The following is a 19,390-nucleotide window of genomic DNA, read 5'->3' as shown; positions in this document are numbered from 1 at the left end:
ATATTATTTGACGTTATATAACTACATTAAACACAATTTTCACACAATCAAAATTGATTTAAAAATATTAAGAACGTATTTTACTATGCTTTTGAATGAATATCCAAATATTACAAGTTGAGAAAGAATATGTTTTCCTTCCGTTACCGAAGATAGAGAAAGAAAGAGTATCCGCTCTATTATAGAAGTTCAGAATAAATGTCTTTTATGTCTCAACTCTTTTATCGGGAAATAGAATAACTAATAGATTGTGAACTAACTCTTAAAAAAAAAAGAGAAAATACATCAAATAGCTCTACTATACAGGTAACCATATCCTTACTAGAGTTTGAAATAACTCTGATATTACAAGGGAGGTTGGATTAACTACTGATGATGATACACTCTTTACACAACTTCTAATACAACTCTTTTCATTCACAATTGTTGTTACCGGGAAAAGGGTATTATATGTTCTAGCTGTTAGCGGAAAAAGACTATGCGTTATGGATCACCAGAAAAAGAGTATGGGTTATTGATTTAACCTCTAACTATTACGTACGTAGCTCAGAATATCTGTTCTATTCAGTTAAACAACTCTAAAAACTGTAAACTAACTATTTCAAACAACTCTTTTCACTCTAGTAGAAAGTTGTATCTTAACTCTGATTTTACCCCAAGGGAATGAGTTCTCTTATTTTAGTTACCGAGGAAATAGTATAAGAAAGACTACTAACTATTAGAAATGTGTTCAAAATCAATCCCAACAATGCCATAAATTGAAATAATACTCAAACATAAACGTCAGAGACTTCTTTTTCTTTTTCTTTTTCTAGAAAACATAAACATTAGAGACTAAAAGCTATATTTAGCCTCATTATTATTGTTTTGAAATAGAATATGACCATAAATATGAACAAAACAAAAGCAAACCTTTGAAATCACCAAACACACCCATATATTTACAAGAAAAAAGAAAAAAAAAAAGGTACAAGTATTTGCAAATGCAACTGCAGGCTTGCAGTATTTGGATCTTGCTTGAGATGTCTAGTTTAGACAGCTTGTGTCCTTTGGAAATCCATAAATTTGAAAGCAAAAGAAAGACCTTTTTCTTTCAATTCTCTCAAATCATCAACATTTGGCTGGTGCCATGTTAAATTTTGAATGGCCTTGTTTTCTTCAGCATCCCCTCCTTCTAAGAAAGCTCCCATTATTTTCCCATCTTTGATCCAATAACACCCAAACTTTGGCTTTTTCGTTGCCGGATTTCTATTTCCGAACAACACGGTCGTTTCTCCGATGTTGTCTCCATAAAACTGCCATGATAGATCGAAAACGCGTGAATAGAAGTAGGGTAGGTAGTCATATTCTTCAACAACCTTGCCTTCTGCCATGATGGCCTCCACAGCTTTCATTGCTGATTTTCTTGCATGATCAACATGTTCAACTCTTCTCAGTTCATTGTAAATCTTCATTGGGAACCAAGCAACGTCCCCGATCGCATACACGCCATTGACACTCGTTTTAAACAACCCGTCGGTCTTGATCCCTCCTTTGTTCATCTCAAGCTGCCCTTGGAATAGCCTTGTCACAGGTCTTGCTCCAACCCCAACTACAACCATGTCAGCTTCTAGCTCTCTCCCATTTTTAAGCTTCACCTTCTTTACCTCTCCAGTTGGATCGGCTTCGAGCTCGATCACAGATGTTTCCTTTATGAGTTTGATCCCTTTCAACGTGTAGTAGCGCTCGTAGAATTCGGCAATCTCTTTCGTAAACAGCCGGGGCATGCAATAAGGATCAGGATACACCATTGTGACATTCAAATTATTGAGTCTTAAAGCTGCTCCAACTTCAAGTCCGATGTATCCACCTCCAACAACCACTGCTTTCCCATTCTTTTTTCCTCTCATTGCTTCAACAATTTTGTCAGCATCCTTAACATTTCTCAAATACAAAACATTTTTGGCTTGATCTCCTTTTACACCAAAATCACTCAGTTTTACAACCCCTGAACCTGTTGCAATGATCAAAGTTCCAAACTTGAAAATTGTACCATCTTCACTTGTGAGTGTTTTGGAATTAAGGGCTGCTTTTACAATCTTTGTGCTCAGGATCAATTCTATCCCTTTCTCCTCATACCAACTGGGCTCCAATCGCTCCCCTCCACTCCCAACACACACATGAAACTGCGGCAACTTCGCCGCATTCCTCGGAAACAGACATCCCTTGCTGAGCGCCGGACGTTCATACGGTGCCACTGACTCCTCCGAAATTATACCAAGCTCCCCCGGCTTCACGCCTCGTCTAACGAACTCCCTTGCTGCATATCCTGCTGCCACTCCCCCTCCAAGAATCAAATATTTGAAACAGTTGGGAAAGTAGTACTTCCCTTCTTCAAGTAGCTCTTTTGCCTCATCAATCTTCTCTACAACCACCCTTCCATAGAGATAAACAGCAACTGTAAAAACCTTCCATTTTCTGATTGATTTTTCGATATCTTCGACTTCCTCGATCAATTCCTCTACCTTCTCCTCCCATTCCTCGCTTCGTTTGGAACTCGACCTCTCCTCCAGTTCTTCTAATTGGATGCTTAGTTCTCTTGCTAATCTTTGAAGGACACCCAAGTTCTCATCAAAGTCTCTGTAATACTTCAACTTTTGGTCTATTCTGTCCCAAATTCCTGCCATTCTTGAACAAATGAACTGCCCCATGTTCCTGTCTCCTACAACGTGCAACACAAACACTTTCCCGTTCTCTTACTTCTATTGTTCATACTTCTTAATAACAACATTTCATCAACAACATCCTAAATTATTAAATTTCTGGACATTTAATGAGTTACTTGAATATTCTTCAATTATTTTAATTTCATAATCTATGCTATCAGTCTAAAATTTGATTGAGCACAATTTTCAAGAAATCAAATTCACTATGAACCAACTATTTGATTTAATTTCTTTTCAATTTAACTGTAATGTATCTCTTGATGTGAATCTGATCATATCTTAATTGGTTAAGACGTAATACATCAACCAAAAGTTCAAATATTAGAACAGCTTGTGTCTACTTCATCTTTTACTTTTCCAAAAGAATGTCAATTAGATCTTTTGTATTTTACATTTGGTCACTATAATAGTATAAACAATGTCAAATATCTATTTCATGTAATTTTGCGAGCCTTATATTATGACCTTAGCTTTTAAGTTTATGTTTAATAAGACTATGAATCTTTAATTAGACAGAAAAAAAAGTTACTTATTAGATTATGTTATTAAATTTTATCAAACTATTTGACACTTTCTATAATTCAAAGACTTATTTCACACTTTTTTATAATTCAAAAATCTATTTTAGATACAATCTTGAAAATTCAAGGACTATATTTATAATTTAACAAAAGTAAGTTTACTTTAGTCTATCGATTTAAGCTTTGAAATCACGAAGTATTCTTTTTCATGTAAATTTGTCCTTAATAAAGTGAGATATCCTTGTTTAGACAGGGACGAGGAAAGTAAAAGAAGGAATTAATGAATTGTATTATCTAGTGACCTAGATAATTTGATATGGTTGAATATTTGAACTATATAATTAGATAATCTAATATAATATATATGTATATATATGTATGTATGTTATGAAGTTTAAGAATTTTTAAATGAATATCCCACCCTGTAGTAAATTAATCATAGATATTTCTGGGGAAGAATCACCTCAATTGATTTTTGTACAAAATAATTCATTTAATAGATATCAAAATTAAGAAAAATGCAATAGGTAACAAAAAGAAACATATGTGTAATTTTGAATTTAGTAACAACTTTATAAATTTGCAAATATAGCAAAAAGTTTAAATTTGATTTTTTTTATTTATTATTTATTATTTATTATTATTATTTATTCGAAATACAATACTAAGTACTACATTGATAAGTCAATAGTTTATAAGCATTCATCAAAATTTATTTAAAATATAACAATGATGTATCAATGATGTATCAATAGTCATTAAAATCCATTTCAAATATATTATTAGTGTATCAGTAATATATTAGCACTCATTCTAAATCTATTCCAAGTATAATATTGATATATCAGTATCATATTAACACTCATTCAAAATGTAATTAAGTATATTAGTAATGTACCATATTTTACAACACTCATTTAAAATACATTTTAAGTATATTATTAGTGTATCATTAGTAGTTTATCAACACTGATTCAAAATTCATTTAAAGTATAGCATTAATGTATCAATAATGTATCAATAATGTATCAATGTTCGTTGAAAACTAATTTTCACGTATTACATTAATGTATGAGTAGTATATCAACATTTATTGGTATATCAGTACTTCTTAAAAATATATTTACTCATGTGTAATATTAGTATATCAGCACCTATTCAAAATTCAATTTCAAGCGCAAAGGTATTAGTGTATCAATAGTTTATAAACATTCATTTATAATAGTTACCAAGAAAAAGAACTGAAACCATTATAAGTTGACAATATACTATAAAAACATTACTTTGAAACAAGCAAATAAGGATTCAAATTGAGCCCATGAATTTTAAAAAAAAATGCATGAATACTTGTTCACAGATAAACTTAGTATATGAAGGTTAAATTTGGCAGACTGATATATCAAATATAAAGTATATAAAAAATAAGACTCATAGACATGCTTAAACATCAATGAAGGTAAAATTGGAATAATAAGTAACAAAAACTAGATTTAATATTTTTTTTGCTATATTTGTAAATTTCAAAAAACCAATCTAGGAATGTTTTTTTTATTTTAATATTCTTATTGCCTCTTAAAACTAAAAAAAAGGGAAAAATGTTTCATACAAGAATCTAATTCCTCAGGAAGAATCTCCACCTGATCATGAAAAAGTTTTCGTGGGATCAGAAAACTGAAATGGGGTAGTTTTACGGTCTATTCCTCACCCTGCCCAGTGAACATCTTATTTCATAACAATAGAATAAAATTCGAATTGCTTTTATATCGACATCATGAATCAATTAATACTTTTCGAACCAACGATGAATTTTGATTATTGAATATCAAAGCATTTAGGTGGGGAAAAAGAAAACAAGAGAGTGTGTACCTGGGATTTATTGGACTTGAAGATCAAAAAAGAGAACAATAGCTGCAGAAGATTAAAAGAAGAGATTAGCTCGGACATTGATGATATAGACCTATCCTCTTTTTATAAGACAATAAGTGTGAAAGAACAATGGATGATCATAAAGAAAGGTATCCAAATGAATTGTAAAGAAGGAAAGAATGTAGTTGCCAACAATTAAGATGCAAATGGTGATCTTCTTTCTTTATAATGGTTTGTTTTTTCAATGTATTATCAATGTTGCAAGGAAACATATTGTTTTTCTTTCCCCATTGATTTGTAATATTATTTGACAAGTTTTTTTTTTTCTTTCTTTTAGTTGGACTAGATGGAGGATTTGAACCTTTAACTTTTTGGTCTAAGATATCATGTATAAAACAAGTGAATTATGTTTGTCATATTATATATTTTATTTCTATAGTAATTGAATTGTTAAATGTTAATCGTGAGGTTTTTTTTTTTACCACAAGACATAATATAAGCAATGGTAAAAACTATAGTAATTTTATATCTAAATCATTCCTAGATTATCGTTTAGTTTTATGTTTTAGAAAAATATAGTAACTTCATCATGATTTTTTTTACTTTATCAAAAACATATTTGAATTGCTAGCAAAATTTTTAAAAAATAAAATAAAACAAAATTTTTTTTAAAAAATCTTCTTTTTAATAGTTTTTAGTTTCAAATTTGGACTTATTAATCTGACAATGTTGTTAAAAAAGTAAGTAGCATAACAAGTTCATCAACTTATATTAGGCTTAATATTCAAAAATAGAAAACTAAATGAGATCTTATATTTTAGTTTTTTTTTTTTTAGCTGCAAGGGTATTTGACAACTCATTTGATTGTACGTATTTTTTACAAATAAATTTTAAAATTATTTTTCTTAAAAGAAAACGTTTCAAAATGAATTTAAAGATGTTTTAAAAATACATTGAAAGTGAAAATGGACTAAACTAAAAGTTCATTTTAGGTAAAATCAATTGTTTCAAAAGATAAAAATTCAAAGTAGATTTCGATATCATACTGTTATAAAAATTCGTAGACAATGTGAGAGAATCTATTATCTCAGATGTAATTAATAATGTAATTAGAAATATTTAACTAATTTTAAATTTTAACAAAATTATATTGGAACTAAAATTAAAATTTTATTGTATATATAAGAATAAGTAAATAGAGACGAAGAAGATTCCAAACATGAAAAGTACCTATGCTTTAAATATGTAATGGGTAGTTTTCAATATTTAAAAAGCAATCTTAATTTTCAAATGTTTTCCCCACATGCAAGGTAATTTTTTGACTAATTTGGATTCCTCCTTATCTATTTTTTGTACAAACTTATTTTATCTTTGCTTGTATTTTTTTTCTTATTGAATTCAAAACTAATACTTTGTTGATACCATGTTGAGGATTGTGTGAGTAAGGGAGGAAAATTGTTGTTTTATTGTTAAAAAAAATCCTTAAAAACTTGTGGAGTTTTCAAAACTTTCATTTTTTTTAATTAAACAAGTTCTTTTAGTCTTTCTAACATCATCTCTATGGGTGATATTACCTAAATATCCTTGGGTCAAGAGTAAGTCTTACCTCCCCAAAAGGATTACATTTGTGCACATTTGACTTGTTCTCATCACATCAAAGATAAAAAAGATCGCGATATATTGACAATATATCGTCGAAATATGGCCAAAATCGTGGAACCGATAGAGATATGAGGGGACAACGGGGGCAACCGATATATTGACAGTATATAACATCTTTTTTCTAAAAATTCCATGATATCTTGCCTAGGATTGGCAGCGGGACCGAGGCGAGGCAAGGGGGCCCGTCACTGGCCCCATGGGTAGAATTTACCCCATCCCCACCCCCGTTCCCGCCATTTGAAGGCGGGAATTAGGGCAAGGATTTCCAGTTAGGGAAACAAGGTCTCCGGGGATTCCTCTATTGATATTTTTTTTAAAATTCAAGTCACTTTATTTAAAATTCACTAGAAGAAATTCGGCCTTTAATGTCGGTTTTAAACCAACATTAAAAGGCTTTAATATCGGTTGGCAACCGACATTAAAGTTAGTATTATTAAAGGCCTTTAATATCGGTTACCTTTAATGTCGGTTTTAAACCAACATTAAAGGCCTTCAGTAACACCAATATTGCAGCCTTCAATGTCGGTTGCAACCGACATTGAAAGTCTCAATATTGAAAGTCTTGCAACTGACATTAAAGGTCTTTAATGTCGGTTGTAACCGACATTAAAGCCTATTTTTGAAATTCTTAACCGACATTGAAACCCGAATCTATCCTTTTTTTAAAAATTTCGTTGCCGAATCAATTTAAAAACGACATTATATGTCTCGTGTTGGGTCAGGAAATGTCCGTCATTGTTTTATATTAAATAGTATAAAAAAATTGCATGACGAGCCCATCAATATTTGTCTTCCACCTATGAATTTATCTACAAACAAGAATCAATATTTCCAATCCATTACATATACTCATCAATATTTGTCTTCTACCTATGAATTTATCCACAAATAAGAATCACAATACCAAAACCAGACTTCCATAGAATACTTACACCAAAGCCATCATTTCTCTCATTCCTAAATATCAAGTAGTACTAATTCCATGAATAAACAAGAATCACAATACCAAAATCACAATACCATGAATACAACTTCCAATAATAAACAGATCATGTCTTCCCCCTATGAATTTATCCACAAACAAGAATCACAATACCAAAACCAGACTTTCATAGAATACTTACACCAAGCCAACCAAAACCAGACTTTCATAGAATACTTACACCAAGCCATCATTTCTCTCATTCACAAATATCTAGTATTCCATGAATAAACAAGAATCACAATACCATAAATACAACTTCCAATAATAAACAGATCATGCCTTCCACCTATGAATTTATCCACAAACAAGAATCACAATACCAGAACCAGACTTTCATAGAATACTTACACCAAAGCCATCATTTCTCTCATTCACAAATATCAAGTAGTACTAATTCCATGAATAAACAAGAATCACAATACCAGAATACAACTTCCAATAATAAACAGATCATGTCTTCCACCTATCCACAAATTCATTTTAAGCTACCATTTACATTCTATTGAGACAAAAAAACAAGAATTACATCCTTACACAAATCGGCCAACAAAACTTGCCCATTGGGTCCGAATTACGTCAATCTCTCCTTGCGTATATGCATCTTTTGTATTGAACTACAAAAAGAAAAAAAAAAAAGATAAACTCAACATAAGTTTACGTCCATTTATTAAATTAAAGCTAGCACTATATAAAAAATAAATAATTTACGTACGAGGCTAGTAATGGGAGTAGTAGGATTATGCACTATTTCGTGTATATACTTTTGCATATAGTACCCGCATCCTACAGAATCTAATTGACGAGGACACTGCATATAAAGTTGAAAACAAAAATTTTAAATTGTTATAAAGAAGTCGAATGAACATAAATTGTTAAAAAATGAATACAAATTTATCTTTACAGGTTTCCATTTTGGAGAAGACTGATAGTGTTGGAGATCGTGCTTGCTTGCCATGTTTTCAATCCACTAAATAGTTTAAAAACATTAGTTAAACATAAATACTGCAATTAAGAGCTAAGAAAGTTCAATTACACTTACATATTTATAACTCCATGAAAATCCTCTTGAACCTTGCTTCGAAGAGAATCCAAAACATAAACACAATTTTCTTGTAGATTGATTACAATCAATATCCAATGATAACTATAATAAGCAACAATTTTGAAATATTAGTACGTGTATAATACAAATTAGCCATAACATAAACACAATTTACTTACCCTATTTATATGGAATGAGGACTATTTGGTCTAAATTAGCCAATTCTAGTTGATTGGCTAAATTTATGGATCGAATATTTTGAGACTTCACGTGTGGCGATATTCTTGCTTGATCAATTATAAAAAACTTCTTTGTAATATCACGACCACATTCATCCCAAAGATGCCTAAACAAAGTAAAAGTTATTATTTATCAACATGAAACAAAGTATACATGAGTGAATTTAGATCAGTAATACTTACGCAATGTATGTCCAAATACATATGTAGCCTATTTCAACCATATTGCAATATTGGAGCAAATCATCATGACCTAAATAAATAAATTTGTCTCTTCCAAATATATGCTCGTCCAAAGAGATACGAATCATGTCTACATCGTTCATGTTATGCATGGCATGTTCGTTCAATAATTTGATAGTACCATTAGCGTTAGCATATTTGGAGGACTGGCTGAAGCTCTTAATTGGTGAATGATCCTACCATAACCAAAGTTACAAAAATTCAAAGTAGGAAAAATAATAAATAACCAAACTCATAAACTGAAAAGGAAACATACTTTTTTCTCGTCACCCATAACTACAAGTTCACGATGCCATTTTACGAAGTTGCCCATTGCTTGCTTTAAGCATTCTATTTTACCCTTCACGGGAATTGGTATAGGCAAATCTTCTCCAATGACAATGTCAATCAGAACTTTAACAGTTAAGCATGACACATCATCATCAAATGTTGTGGCTACTGCAACAATATTATCTACAGTTCCTATAGTCAAGTGGCATGGTGTCCCCTTAACAAATTAAAGAACTTATGTCATGCATGGTTAAGCACGTACAATATGATTAAAATTTAAAAGTCACAATAAATAAATTACCTCTAAATATTCTTTAGACATCTTCTCAGTATCTTCTTTAGATATCTTCTCAGTATCTTCTTCAGATGCACTTAGTGCAACACTTCCAACAGATAATTTGGACTGATGAGATTGTTTGCTGTTAGTTCTTTCTCTTGACATTTTACCATGTTGAACAATTTTTTGACTAGAGCCTCCTTCAATTTCTTGGCTCATAGAAGACTTTGGTTTTACTAATTTGAAATATTGAGAATGGGAAACAAAATCACCCATTCCTCTAACACATCTCCAATGTTCTTCCGTACCCAATGCTTCGGTGAGAACATCTTCACCTTCATGAACTTCAGTCAATTTATCCTGTAAAACATATTACAATTTTCACACAATATCTATATCATCTTAAACTTATATATATGTCATCTTAAATTTTGCATAATATATACTTACAATCCGATTGGCACATTCTCAAGTAACTTCATCAAAGTATTCATTATTCTTTCCTTTTCTTACTTCTTTCCATAAAGTCGCCCAATAAGAAGGGTCATTCGATAGGTTCTACATGAACATACATATTTAATTAGCATAAATATATTAGAATAAAATATTTAATTTAAGTCGAATAACTCACTAATTCTTGGGCAAGATTCGCATAGCCCTTCCGAGAAATGTGGTGATTATATACACATTTCGCACATCTTTCTTTTTTAACATGACTGATTTTCTGTACAACAAATCTAGTTGAAGTTACCTATCAAAACAATGATAATGTTGACATGTAATTTATTGTGAATGACTTACCTCCCATTTTTCACTCAATCGTTCGTTGACGAACGATGTCCAATGATCTTACTCTATAAGAGAATATTGTTGCGGTGGAAATTGCAAGATCGAAGATTCATTCTTAAATGGAAGTATGAACTTTTGAGTCAATATTGTCTTGAAAGTCCGAAACTTCCTAGATGCAGACATTAGTATATAATGTTTGGACTTAGAGTCCACATTGAACGACATCTGCACAATGAAAAAAAGTAGTTAAACAATAAACTAATAAACTACTATGCACATGAATTAAAAGTTTAGAACACATACCGCTACACAATCAAAAAATTTGTCTTTTAAATGATTTAGAACTTTTTTCCAAGAATCATACATTATAGGAATTTGTTGTCGAACACAAACTCCTATATAACTCTGCATCTTCTTTGTGCCAGATCCAACCGGTTTTCCATGTTCATTATAATCGATGGTCAACCGTTGCCCAGATGTCCTTATTTGTGCCAACTCAGACATTGTAGTTAGGTCACGTGGTATACTTATTCTACTATATTTTTGTGGGATCATATTTCTATCATCCTCACTTCTACTTGTTGAAGTTTCCATGTCAATCTGAAAAAGAAAAAAAATATTACTCACATAAAAAAACATATAATCTTAATATTTAAATACATATAACCATAGTAAATGACATACCATGTTTAATACATTATTTATCAACCCATCGACCCTCACAGTCATGTCTAATGTATGTGGATGTTGTATCATCAATCTCAGTAAATGTATCAACATTGGGCATTCTTTGCATACCTCCATAACCACACTCTTGTTTTGCGAGGTCTTTTACATAGAAGACTTGTTTTGCTTGAGAGGCTAAAATAAATGGGTCTGATTTATGTCCAATACGATTGAGGTCCACAATAGTAAACCCAAACTCGTCTGTTTTGACTCTAGTTCTATTCTCAACCCAATTACATTTGAATAAAATAAATAATAATCCATGATAGTCAAGCTCTCATATTTCTTGTATTACACCATAAAAGGTCATATCTGACATGAAGGGTCTTTTATCCTTAGCATTAGAGACTTGCATTGTGGTAGTCGTTATACTAACTCTAGTATTTTGAACCTTTCTAACATCATCGCGATTCTTTGTGTGATAATAGTAACCATTGACCACATAACCAGAATATTTTACCACAGTTGGATAAGGTTCATTAGCTATCCATCTCAAAGAAGGCGATATGGAATTTTTGGGTACTTCGAGAGCTAGTGTAATCTACGATATATTTCATAATATTTTAGTAGTTAACATTTAATTATACATCAAATAGTAGGTCTCTAAAGATTACCCGTGTGGACAACCACCAACTGAATGTACGATTATGCTATTCTTGAAGCCACTTTCTACTTTTATTTTTACCAGAATTGAGCTTAGACAAAATATCCACATGTTGCCTATTATAAATGACAAAGTTAGTAGATTATTGAATAATCAAGTAACCTAAAACAAGAATAAGATGAAGATCTACATACTCGACGTAAGGAAGCACATCATTTACATTTTGAAGGACATAAAGATGAGCTTGATCCAACTCATCCTTACTCGATCTGATAAAAGAAGCAACTGATAGTGCTCTATCAATGTTTGAATTTGCTTTCTTTGTTGATGAGTTTAGCCCAATAGAATTAACACCAGATACGAATTCAGAACAAAACTCTATAGTCTCTTTAACAATATAATTTTCTCCAACACATCCTTCTGGTCGATTTCTATTTCGTACATAAGTTTTCAACACTTTCATGTATCGTTCAAAAGGATACATCCACCTCAAATAAACAGGTCCACAAAACTCAACTCTCTTACGAGATGCACTACAAGGTATGCCATTATTGTGAAGAATGATGGAGGAAAATACTTCTCTAAGAGGCATAGAGTGACAACGATATCCTCTTGCATACCCTTTAACTGAGATGAATCGATCGCCTTGCAACATATAACATTAAAAAAGAAGCATAGGTGAGTAATTGCAAGTCTTACATGTTTAGGTAAAATATCACGAATGGCTACAGGTAATAATGGTTGCATAAGAACGTGATGGTCATGCGACTTAAGTGCGTAAAGTTTCAAATCTGTGAACGACACTAAACTTTGAATGTTCGATGAATAACCTTTAGGTATTTTAATTTCTGATAGTACCTTACAAAAGTTCAATTTCTCAGCTCGTGTTAATGTATAACATGCGAGAGGTAAAAATTCTTTTTTCTCTCCTACTTGAGGGGCTAACTCTGATCTAATGTTCAATTCCACCAAATCTAATCGAGTCTTTATTCCATCTTTTGTTTTACCAGGAATATCAAGCAATGTGCCAATAAGATTTGCACATACATTCTTTTCAATGTGCATCACGTCTAAACAATGTCGCACGTCAAGATACTTCCAATATTCTAACTCGAAAAGAATAGATTTTTTCTTTCAATAAGTTGAAGTGTTATCTCCACTGTTCTTTTCTTTAATACTTTTCTTACCAAATGAATATTGATACTTATTTGTTTCTGCAAGAATTTCTTCCCCACTCAATAGTTCTAGACCAAATTCTAATTCTTGTGCGCCATTAAAAGCTTTCTTTTGTTTCCTATATGGATGATGGCGGGGTAGAAACTTGCGATGCCCGAGATATGCCATCCTCTTCCCTTTTGGTAAATAAGTGGATGAAGTATTCTCTCCACAAATTGGACATACATGATATCCTTTAACCGTACAACCACACAAGTTACCGTACGTAGGAAAATCATTAATGGTCCATAATAAAATGGCTTTAAGCATGAAACGTTGTTCTTCATATGCATCGTAACATTCTACCCCATCTTTCCAAAGTTTTTTCAAGTCATCTACTAATGGAGCTAAATAAACATCTATGGCATTTCCCCGTTGTTTAGGACCAGATATTAGTGCAGTCAACATAAAAAATTTTCGCTTCATGCACAACCATGGAGGTAGATTGTACGTCACTAACATCACTGGCCAACAACTATATCTACTACTAAGATCTCCATGTGGATTTACCTCATCTGTCGAAAGAGCAAGACAAAGATTTCTAGGTTCTGACCCAAACTCTGGCCACAAATTGTCTATTTTTTCCCACGATAGGGCATCTTTGGGATGTTTTAATAAACCATCTGTTTCTTTTTTTTTTTTTAAGCATGCCACGTCAATAAACTTGCTGTTTCTTTACTTCGAAACATTCTTTCAAATCTTGGAATTGGGGGGAAATACCACATGAATTTTGCTGGGATATTCTTAGTCCTTTCGTTTAAATTTTTTTGAAGCTTCCATCTTGACGTACCACAAATGAGGCATACATTTGCATTAGAGAGTTCTTTTCTAAACAAGCAACAATCATTTCTACATGCATGAAGCTTCTCGTACTTCATTCCAAGAGTACCCAACATCTTTTTTGCTTCATAAGTAGAAGTTAGAATTTCATTAGGACTAGGTAATATGTCATGAATTAATTCCAACAACTCAGTGAAACTCTTATCGCTCCATCCAAATTTAGCTTTTAAATTATATAACTTTACCAATGTAGATATTTTGGAAAAAGTTTTACAATTTGGGTACAATGGTTTCTTCGCATCATCTAATAATTCTTCAAAATTATCGGATTTTCCACTAAAATAGTTATTGTATGCAGCCTCAAACATTCCAATTGTGTCATCAACATCAACATTATCCTCATCAGCTTCGTCTCTTTTACTAGTAGACACATTTTCATTGTTTCTCTTAATTGGTAATGATTCACCATGAAAAATCCATGTTTGATAACTTTGATCTATACCATTAAAAAATAAGTGTTCTCTTATTTGGTTCACATCTAGAGTCTTTGCATTAACACACTTCAAACATGGACAACTCATGACATTCAATATATTTGAATGTTGTAGACCATTTTTAATAAACACCTCAACCCCTAAACCATACTCAACTGTCATTCTATTCATTTTCATCCATGACTTATCCATGATTGTAAAATATGCAACTTAATCTACAAAATAAATAAATAAATAAATAATAAGGGAAATTTAAAAGCATAAAATTATGATTGTAAAATATGCAACATCAAACAAATTTAGAACAACTAGACTTTTAAGATAAGAATCTTATAAATATTACCTTGTCCTTGTTATTAATGTTTTTATGAAGTCCTTTTTGTGTTGGATGCACCTTCTCCACTTGTCAACCTTCTTAAAACACGTCCAATGTAATCTTCCTATCTTCTTTCCAAATTCATAAGAATCAAAATTTAGCCTTACACGTCAAACTTGAACCTAACAAATGAAAAACTTCACTCAACACCACACAACAACACAAAACCAATGCAGTCATTGGCTTATACTCAGAATTCAAAAACTGGCAGTGAATTCTAAGCTAAAGTCAATAGGAGGTAAGGACTCTAAACGGTAACATATGAAGATGGTAAGCATGAACTATTAACCACGTTACGTATAAATTAGTGTTTACAAGAAAAATGAAGAAAACAAGACGTGAGACCTCACAAGGTGTTATAATAAAATTGCTCTAATCAGGATGATAGTATACTTTCTTGCTCTCATCTCTCCATTCCAGTGAAAAATAACGCTACAAGGTGGCTGCAATTAAAAATGAAGAACAAAAGGATGTGAATGCAACAAAAGAAGAGCCTATGAACTATGAAAGAGGTAGGTTTTACTTAAAAAGCATGAGATGGTATATAGTAATCACACGACTTGGCATACAATTTTAAAAACTTTAACATGAAATCTCTTATGAATGTACGCTTCGGAGGCATACATCCCACAAAGATCTAAATGTGACTTTCTTATGAACCTTATAAAAAAACATCATGGGACAACCAATGTGCAAAAAAACCCCCAGTCAATCAAATGTCCACCTATATTCGTTCCTGATGTGATAATTTTCCATTCATGGAATAACCCTCCACCTACTTCAACATTTTAAGACATAATCATAAGAACAAATATTGTTAAAGACTAGATTGTAGACCCCCCATACACAATTTTGTTAGAAATAGAAATCATGAACAACTATAAATTTGTAAAATTGGAGCTTTAAACACAAATAATACATAACAAAGGTTTAAAATTTACACTACCGGTAGAGAAAGAGAGAGTTAGAGAAAGGAGGAAAAAAGAAATTGAAGTACCTAGGTGATGATAAGGTCATTACTATCTTCTGGAATAAGTTTGATCAAGTGATGGAAGTGACAACACCGACCATTGGGACGCACTAAAATTGATTTGAATGCTACACAAATATATTGTTATTTGTTCATATTTTATTGGATGTTCTTTGGGAGATGCAATAATTACTTTTCCTTTGACAACTTATGAGTATTAACAATGCTCGTAGGGAACAATTAATTCATAATTCTCCAAGGAAGCTAACTAAAGAAAACAGAAAATTGGAATAACAAAAAAAAAAAAAAAAAAAAAGGAAACAATTAACCAATCCAGTAATATATAGGGTTATAGAATGAACAGCAGATTGAGAACAAAATATATGTATTCTTACTTCTCTCACGGACACGGAAGAGAAGTAGATCGACGGCGTGAAGGAGATCGATGGACACAGGCGAGCGACGGCGTGAAGGAGATCGACGGACACTGAAAGGAGATCGACGGCAAGCGAAGAAAGGTAAAGAACGAGCCACGACAAGGAAAGAAAGATGAAAAACGATCGACAGCGAGCGAAGAAAGGTGAAGGAGATCCGACGTGAGAAGAATGGTGAACGACGCATACAGAGATAGGGTTTGGGTGTGTAAAGAAATCGAGAAGGACGCGATATTAGGGATATATTATTTAATAAAATAAGAAAAAAAAACCATTACACCTTTAATGTCGGTTTTAAACTAACATTAAAGCCCATCTTCAATGTCGGTTTAAAACTAACATTAAAGATCTGTTTTTTTTTTTAAACCGATATTATACATCCGATTTCACTTTTTCCAACCGACATTAAAGCCCGAATTTCTTCTAATATCTAATCTTGTATTATTGTTTGATGTTCATGTTCCTGTTCCACTTGTTTAAACATACAACTATCAATCTATATTCTATCATTGACTATCACTCACTATTACCATTCAATGAACATTGGTAGATTTTTATCACTCAGCGATATACACTATCTATTGCAAACCATGAAATGTGATAGGTAGTGATAGTGTCTATCACTGTCTATCAAGTACTTCTTTATATACTAAAGCATGACATCAAGAAGAGGACCAAGAAGTAGCGGACGAAGATGGAAATGAAGCAGCGGATGGAAAAGGACATAAATAGAAGAAAAAAAAGGTGACGCAACATCGATGGAAGAAGAAGAAGAATAAATTGATTTGAGAGAACGATGAAATGGAGAGGATTAGAGGAGATGAAGCATCATGCATTGGAGGAAAAATCCTCAGAGAAAATCGCAATTAATCGTGGTTGGACTAGGTTTCGGGTCGGGGTACCCTTTTTTTTTTTTTTTTTTTGGCGTTTGGGTTGAATTTTGCATCCTTTTTGGATTTGGTTTGGGCTATAAAAGTTTCTTAGTTTTTTTTGCTCTAAATTATAAATACTTATACCCACTTTTCTATATATAAAAATCTCCAAAAAAAAAAATTATGATGTGAAAAATTTTAATTAAATTAAATTATGACAAAAAAAATTAGTGAAAATTAATTTTATTATGTAGGCATTAACACCAATGATTGAATATAAATATTTAATGTAAAAATCAAAGTTAAAAAGCGTAAATCTTGAAGCTTGAAACAAATGGAAACAAAACACAAAATACAAAATTAAAAAATATTACATTTTGAGATTTATATATCAAATAAAAATTAAAACTTATAATGTTTTGAATCCTCAAGAAACAAAACTCCAAAATCTAACAACTTAATAGAATAATTTTCTTTCCCCTTATCTATTAGTTTATGAATCAAAATATAAAGTGGGTAAGTTTAGTTTTTTTCTTTTGAAAATATGTGATTTATTCAAATTCACAAATTTATTTTAACTTATCAATCAAATGTTATAAAGAGACAAACAACCTTCTCAAAAAGATGCCACAATATTTCCATGGCGGAAGATCATCATGGGTCCATCAAGGTCCTCGAGATTTGCACGATATCTCCTCCGCCGGGATCCGCCGTACCGGCCTCTCTTCCACTCACCTTCTTCGACATCCTCTGGTTCCGCTTCCCTCCAGTCGAACGCCTCTTCTTCTACAAATCTCCGGCGGCATTCCACGCCATTCTTTTAAACCTCAAAAACTCTCTCTCTCGCGTCCTGCAACACTACCTTCCCCTCGCCGGAGCAATCGTCTGGCCGGAAACATCCCCCAAACCGGCCGTCGTTACCACCGCCGGCGACGGCGTTGTGCTGACGGTGGCGGAATCCGACGCCGACTTCGACCATCTCGTCAGCGATGGGTTGCGTGAGGAGGCGAAGCTTCGGCCTCTGGTGGCGGAGCTTGCAGTGGAGGAGGAGCGGGCGGCGGTGATGGCGGTGCAGGTGACTTCGTTTGGGAAGGGTGGATTTAGCATCGGAATAACTGCCCATCACGCGATTCTGGACGGGAGATCGTCGACTTCGTTCGTGAAATCGTGGGCGGGATTGTGTAAAAATTTGGTTGCGGGAGGTGAGCCTGTTTCTCCAGCGGCTGAGACGATGCCGTTTTACGATCGGAGCGTGGTCGCCGATCCGGCGGGACTTGAGGCCATATATTTAAAATCTTGGTTGGCCATGGGAGGGCCCAACAACAGAAGCTTAAAATGTTTTGACGTCACAATTCCGCCGGATCTATTCCGAGGTAGTTCCGTTCACCTTTAAACTTTGCATTATAATCATTTTCGATATATTCGTAAATAGGAATATTAGACGTTAAATACATTTTTACCATTTTCGAATAATAATAGTAATAGTGTAGTAGTATGAGTTTGTTTCAATAAGTAAATAATAATAATCATCATAATGTTATATGCTCCACAGTTAGTGACATATGGAATGTGTGTTGGTAATTTTGAATGTGTACCGAATAGTTCAATCCTATTTCTACTAAGAAAATCAATATTATACATTCAGAAAATAAATGCCAAATTATGAAACTGATGCATTTTTTCTTCAAAGGCACATTCAAGCTGAATCTCCAAAATATCCAAAAACTCAAGCAATTTGTACTCAGACACCGGACCCCGACCCACCCGCCGCTCCACGTCTCCACCTTCACGGTGACGATGGCGTACACATGGGTCTGCACCTCCGTGGCCGACGGTTCCCCACCCGACGGCGAGAGGGCCTTCGGAATGTCGGTGGACGCCCGAGGGAGGCTGGACCCACCTCTGCCGGTGACATACTTCGGAAACTGCGTGGTCGTCCGAGGCATCGCCTTGGAGAGGGCCAAATTGGTTGGGCAAAAGGGAGTAGTTGCCGCCGTGGAGGTGATATCGGATATGATCAAAAGCTTGGAAGAAGAGGGGCCTCTAAATGGCGCCGAAAACTGGGTTTCGTTGATAGCGGAAGGTGCAAAAAACAATTGGAAGCCGATTTCCACCGCTGGATCGCCGAAATTTGAGGTGTACAGTGTGGATTTCGGTTGGGGGACGCCAGAGAAGGTCGAAGTTGTGTCCATTGATGCCACGGGAGCAGTTTGCATCTCCGAAAGCCGAGACGGCGGCGGCGTGGAGATTGGGTGGACGGCGAAGAGGGATGTTATGGAAAACTTCGCTGCGGTTTTTGCTAAAGGTCTTCAAGAACTTT

At 33.3% G+C, this 19,390-nt stretch overlaps 4 pseudogenes across 2 annotated transcripts; 1 reads left to right on the top strand and 3 right to left on the bottom strand.

Moving 5' to 3' along the window:
- Positions 1–770: 770 nt before the first annotated feature.
- Positions 771–5,201, bottom strand: LOC120089726 (monodehydroascorbate reductase 3, cytosolic pseudogene; annotated as a pseudogene). Its single transcript, XR_016524921.1, has 2 exons — positions 5,093–5,201; positions 771–2,701 (listed from the first exon to the last, which is right to left on the bottom strand). The product of XR_016524921.1 is annotated as a monodehydroascorbate reductase 3, cytosolic pseudogene (transcript).
- Positions 5,202–8,269: 3,068 nt separating this feature from the next.
- LOC150032523 (uncharacterized) lies at positions 8,270–11,103 on the bottom strand (annotated as a pseudogene).
- A 499-nt stretch (positions 11,104–11,602) lies between these two features.
- LOC150032522 (uncharacterized) lies at positions 11,603–16,385 on the bottom strand (annotated as a pseudogene).
- Positions 16,386–17,526: 1,141 nt separating this feature from the next.
- Positions 17,527–19,389, top strand: LOC150032521 (malonyl-CoA:anthocyanidin 5-O-glucoside-6''-O-malonyltransferase pseudogene; annotated as a pseudogene). The gene is made up of 2 exons (XR_016524505.1): positions 17,527–18,443; positions 18,761–19,389. The product of XR_016524505.1 is annotated as a malonyl-CoA:anthocyanidin 5-O-glucoside-6''-O-malonyltransferase pseudogene (transcript).
- Position 19,390: the final 1 nt, after the last annotated feature.

This window comes from Benincasa hispida, chromosome 11 (genome assembly GCF_027475165.1).
Source record: "Benincasa hispida cultivar pf3 chromosome 11, pf3_genome.v1.1, whole genome shotgun sequence".
Classification (NCBI taxonomy): Eukaryota; Viridiplantae; Streptophyta; class Magnoliopsida; order Cucurbitales; family Cucurbitaceae; genus Benincasa; species Benincasa hispida.
This window is presented reverse-complemented; position numbering and strand designations above follow the sequence as displayed.